The sequence below is a fragment of the Parasteatoda tepidariorum genome, chromosome 3 (genome assembly GCF_043381705.1).
Source record: "Parasteatoda tepidariorum isolate YZ-2023 chromosome 3, CAS_Ptep_4.0, whole genome shotgun sequence".
In the NCBI taxonomy this organism is placed as follows: domain Eukaryota; kingdom Metazoa; phylum Arthropoda; class Arachnida; order Araneae; family Theridiidae; genus Parasteatoda; species Parasteatoda tepidariorum.
In genome coordinates this window covers 101,766,732-101,773,184 of record NC_092206.1, presented here as the reverse complement: position 1 = coordinate 101,773,184, position 6,453 = coordinate 101,766,732, and positions in this window count along the sequence as shown.

Sequence of the window (6,453 nt, the reverse complement as noted above, 5' to 3'; positions counted from 1 at the left end):
TATACTATAATAATATCTTGGGAATCGTGCTAAAATTAAAAATTAAGCAAAATAGTTTAGTTATATTATCCGGAAAAAAAATCTACATGGTATCATAAAGAATAAAAGATATAATGAAATAATTGGTTGGATAATTCTGTGAATCACAAGTGGTCAGATAATTAAAAATTTAATTTCACAACTAAGATGCTAGGACGACATTTAAGATACTGAGATATTTTGAGACGCTTAAAAATTTTGGCTACGTATTCGACAGCTCTTTATGTTCAGATTCTTTATACTCTTCGTAGTGACTTATAGAGCATCAACACTATTTTAGATAATTTATGTTGAAGTCACAAGAAACAAAAAAAAAAGCAATCAATAATTTGTGTTCTTTTTCCGAATAAAATAGTACGCTTAGTAAATAATCAGCTGTTTTGCATCAAATAATTTTAAATAGCGGAATATTTTTCATTTCTTAACAAGTTTTTTTTCTTAGCTAGCAGACAATAATTGTAAGTTTTCTTTTTAAAAAAAATTTACAATAATTTAAAAAGGAACTTTACTTTAAAGAAAACATAAATTAAATTACTAAAAAAATTGATTGATTAGTATATATTAATGAATATACGTAGTAGCGTAAAGAATAAGATTTTTAAAATTTTTTAATTAAATCGTTAGTAAAATAGTTCTGCAAAACTCTCTCGGACTGGTAATTAAAAAATTTATTTTAAGATTAAGACGATATATAAGATGTTGATAAATTTTAAGATGTTTAAAAATGTTGACTACGCATTCGTATTAATAATTATAAAATATATATATTGAAGAAATTGATAAATATATTATTGCGTACGTATGTATATTATTAAAATTGTATCAATTATTGAGAAAACAAACCAAAAATTAAAAAATAATTACATTAAATAAGCACTATTTGGTGTATAATCGTATTCAATCAGAAGCATGCTTTTATAAAACTCGACATTCGTTGAATAAAATGTTTTCTATTCAATAAAATGTTTTATTCATATTTCATTACTAAATTGCAAATAAATTATTAGACGACTAAAAAAGAAACATCGTATTTTATAGTTTAAAAAATAAAAATATTAGCAATTGGTCATTAGCGAAAAAAATATGAATGAAATTTTACGCTACGCGCGCGATGTCAAGTTCCCCGTAAGTTAATCACATTTTAATATTAATCGCCCCATTTAAATATTTCTTCATTCCCGCCAAATTATTTTTTTTTTAAATAATTAATTTTAATTTTTTTCAGCTTCTACTAAATAAAAACAGTTTACACTTTTTTTTCAACTGACATTTTTCAACAACAACATTTTTCAACTGAAAAATATGTAGTTTAATATGGAATAAAAAAATTCATAACTTATAATTCAAAATTTTTTCATCCTCAATTTAATTAAATAATAAAAAATAATAAATAATTATTAAAAATTATTTTTTGGATGAAATTATCTTTGGGTAAATGAGTTTAATGACTGGGTGCAATTTTGTTTGAATTGCTTAATTAGTTTTTAAAATATCACTGAAAACGCAAAAAGTGAAATTAACATTAAGGGGTTCAAACTTTGAAACGCTCTCCTGGCTAAACTATTGGGACCACATTTCCCAGATTGCGGCTACCCCCTATATTTTGAAGATTAAAAATCCAAATATGTAAACAAAAAAAAAAACGTTTATTCAGAGAAAATTCGTTTTTGTGTTCGATTTCGTAACTAAATTAATAGCATAATAGCATCATAGCACAATAGCTCTAAACAATTAGCATATTTGAGGTGACCTCAAATATGCTAATCAAATATGCTCAAATATGCCCCAGAAATCATTAAGATTGGCACTTAGTACGTGGAAATCCGATCATTAGAACGAAAGTTATTCAGGGTGATATCTTTTTGTTTTGCGGACTGTATCCATATTCGAAAATGTTAATATGGATCTCAATTGGCTGTTCAATATCTATTCAGTCATCAAAAGAATTTACACAAAATGTGTCTGAGCTGCATTCAAATATGTCTGTGAAATTGTGTACCGAGCAATTTAGGATTAACAGTTAAAGATGTCCAAGATGAAAACACAATAAAGTTGCTTTGCAAAAAAAAAAAAAAAAAAATTCGACATTAAATATTTTAAACCAATACTACCGAANTTGTGCTTTTTTTTTTATTTTTTTTTTTTTTTTTTTAATTTGAACCACATCCAAACATATTTTCAAAATTTGCGAAAATGGTCACCGGCTAATGCGGTTAAGTTATCGGTTAAAAAATGCATCTATTTAATAGTTTGACTTCTTAATTAAGTTAACAGAATTTTTATTTATTTTTAATTTCCTTTTGAAAAAAAATATTGAATCGATTTATAAATTATTTATGATTTTATAAGCTTTTAGAATTTGAATTCACGAACTTTTAATCTGATATATTTAGTTTTATGTTTCGTACAAACTATGTCGTCAGTTCCCTTTTTCCATAAAATTCTTTATTCTTTAGAAGTTTATTTTTTCTTAGAATATGTCTAACTTTTTTTTTTACATGAAAAAGGTTATTAAGCTTATGTTATAAAGGAAAATCAGATTAAATCACCCACACCAAGATAAATAAAAAAAAATCTCAAGCGGGCATTTCAGGGCATCGAATTATGAATGATTTATGTAACAAGTATTGTGCTACAGAATTTACAAAACAAATATAGGAATATCGAAAATTTAAAAGTATTCTAAAAAATACGGAAACACATTAAACAAAATAATAAACACTACTTTTTCTTATAACAATAATTTTAAAATGTCAATGACTTCGTTATTCAAAATAAGAATTGAAATCAGTTTCAAAAAAAGTACATATTTATTTACATATCATAATATATGACACTCGACTAATATTTTACTATGAAGAATATAACCCTAGAAACAATTGGGCTCATAGTTGGGGGGTCCTATACATGCATCGAGGGACCAATATTGGGATGTCTAGATTTCTTAATATTAGTCCTAGAATGGCTTTCAATATTGGAACAAGATTCATTTCTATCTAGGACCATTATTACAAAACATAGACACCCTAATATTTATCCAACATTATGAGCCTATAAGGGACCTAGATAGAAATTAATCATGGTCCATTATTGAAAGCCACATTCTAGGACCAATATTAGAAAATCTAGACATCCTAATGTTTACCCAACATTCTAAGTCTATAAGGTCCTACAGAGAAAATAATATGGGTCCATTATTGAAGGCCATTCTAGGACCAAAACTGTAAAATATAGACTCCCCAATATTGGCACGTAGAGTGTTGGTAGAGGTAAGAGCGTTCGGATCACACCTGGGAGTCGCCCATGTGGGGCTAGGCTACCGACAATGTCAACTTTCATCTATCTATCTCCCCCATCAGAATTTTATCTGTGATAGAATTCGATGAATGGATACCACTAGTTAATTTATTACTGTTTTGCGAGAGGCCGGGAGAGCTGTATTAAGATGACCAATCTTTGTCTGCTTTCCGTGAGAGGCTGTATTAAGATGACTGTTGTGAGTGGTCACTCCTGTGTTGCTATTGGCAGTCGAGTGTGTAAAAGCCCCCGATATGTCTGATCTAGATTGAGTAGCAATAGCATGAGGAGGACAATGTCGCAGTCACAAAGTCAACTGCTCACTGTGTTCCATTCATCAAACTAGACGTGTTCAAATCGTGATGGGCGTTTCTGTCGAGGTAGGAATGTTCAAATCATGCCCATGTGGAGCTAGGCTACCGACAATGTCAACCTTCATCTATCAAGAGGTACTTCAAGATAGAATCGAGTTAACATGTCCTACATACTAATGAACTGGAATTTAATAGTTGTAGGTGATAGCTACGCTACATGCTCTATATCGTAAGTCTACAAGAGTCCTATACAAAAATTAATATTGGTTCAATATTCAAAGCCATTCGAGGACCAATATTAAAAACTATAGACACCCCAGTAGAGGCCCTATAATGTAAACCTATAAAGGTCCTAAATAGAAATAAATTAGCCATAGTAAAACTCTAGGACCCATTATTACAAAAATTATACACCTCAATGTCGGTCCAATATTGAATTCCGTTCTACGACTATTATGTAGAAAATTATAGGACCATTACAGGCTTGTAATTAAGGACCAGTTTTGTATTTACATCTATTGAACCTGGAAAGATTTAAATATTTTAATAATATCCATTTCTATATCTAGTTCCCTAATAAGTGATTTACAATACAAACAAACCTACTTATACCAGATTTTTCTTTTTTGCTCATAAGATATTTTTGTTTAATTCACAATAGTCCAAATACAATATAAGCATTCACCTTTTGAAAATAAATATTTTTTCTTTGTTTGTTTATTAAACTTCTGATAGTTCATATAAAATTTTGGCAAAATTATACAGGGTTGAAAGAAAATTTTTGCTTAGGATTATTTATTATGAAATTAGAAAACCACTGAGTAAATGCTTTGTCTTAAAACTCTCAGCTGATTTAAATATCTGGAAAATTAATTAATTAATAGAAAAATTAAACACACATGTTTTAAAAAGGAAAAATTGCTTTTACTCATTATACGGCTTTTGGGGGTAATACGGTGCGATTAGGCGTAGAAAACTAAGCGATGTAAAAGGTCTTAAAAACTTATTCTTGATATTACAGGATGCTAAAAAATAGATTATTTAAGCTGCACACGAGCTATCGGCTCCATTTAAGACTGGGCTTAGAAGACACAATGCGCAAACTGATTAAACACTGTCTTTACACCATCACTGGAAATGATTTTCACCATGGTCAAAACGGCAAGTTTCTGGCCAAAATTTATGTTTGATGCTGCAAGAGATGAAAATTGGATTTGAACTATTGGCGATATTTTAAAGTGGTGTTCAGAAGACGTGATGTGCAATCCAATTAAACATTCAGTCTTTACCTAATTACTGGAAATGATAACTACAATCATGTCGTACCGGGTACGAGCTGGCATAAAATATCCTCAATAATCATGAGTTAGAGTCCCCTTACTATCACGCTAACCATGGGAGGTTTTCCTATCCACGCAAAGCAAATGCTAGTTAGTTTCATCAAAAAGGTCTCCACAATAGCAAATTTCTCTCAATACTTGATCCAGGATTTCCCTTGTCTTTTGGATTAGGTTCAAAATTACAAGTCTACGGAGTTAAACATTGGTAGTCGTAAGCCCATAATTGGGTTGGCTGTTATAAAATAAAACATTTTCACGTTAGTCAAAATGACAAATTCTGATAGTAGAAAATCGAGTTACCAAGAGCAACTGCATGTTTTGATTTTATTGTACCAGTAGCACTAGAGTTGGCTATCTGCCCATGGGAATGAAAACAACTAAATATGATTTTAGAGAAAAGCATTTATTATTTTACCTTTTAGGTTTTATTTAACGGCTATGAAATATCGGTTCAGTCGAACACTTCTATAAAGTGAATTAACATAGGCTTAATAACGGCTACAAAATATCGGATCAATCGGACAATTTTATGTAGGGTTTATATTGGCTGAACAACGGCTATAAAACATCGCTTGAGTGGGACATTTCTATAGCGAACCGACATAGGCTGAATAATGGCTATAAAACATCGGGTGAGCTTAACAGATCTGTATAGGGTCGATATTGGCTAAATAAGATCAATAAAATGTTGGATGAATCGTACAATTCTATATAGGTCCCACATTGGCTGCATAACAGCTTTAAAATATCGGGCGAATCGTACAATTCTATATATGGTCTACATTGCTGAGTAAGGGCCATAAAATATTGGTTGAATCAAACAATTCTATATTACCCGACATAGACTGATTAACGGCTATATCGGGTGAACTTAACAAATCTGTATAGGGCCGATATTGGGAAAAGGGCAATAAAATAACGGGTAAATTTGACAATTTTATATAGGGTTAACATCGGCTGAATAGTGAATCGAACATTTCTATATCAGTTCAATATTGGCCCTTTAAAACCTTGTTGAGCCAAGATTGGTGAATATTGGCCAAATGAATTCCCAAGTTAATTCGCTGCTAGGGATTATTTGTATACATTCATTTATACAATTAAATTGTTATTTCTTGTTAAATATACTGAAACAAAGGAATTGAATTTCAATTATTTTTTAAATTTAGTGAATATATACAAAGCATGGAATGAATATTTTAGAGTATTAACTATTTTGAACATACAAGTTAACGAAAGCAATGTAAGCAAAAGGTATTCTATTGACTACAAGAAGGTTTATTTTAAATGTAAACCAAATAAGATAAAAGAAATAAAATCTTTTATGTTAGTTTAAGGTTTAATGCTACGTTATTGCGAAATTAAAAAATTGTGAACCAAATTGGTCATATAATTACTAAACGAATGTAGAAAATAAAATTAATATTTTATTATGATATAAGTTTCTCAACAGGAGAACGTTA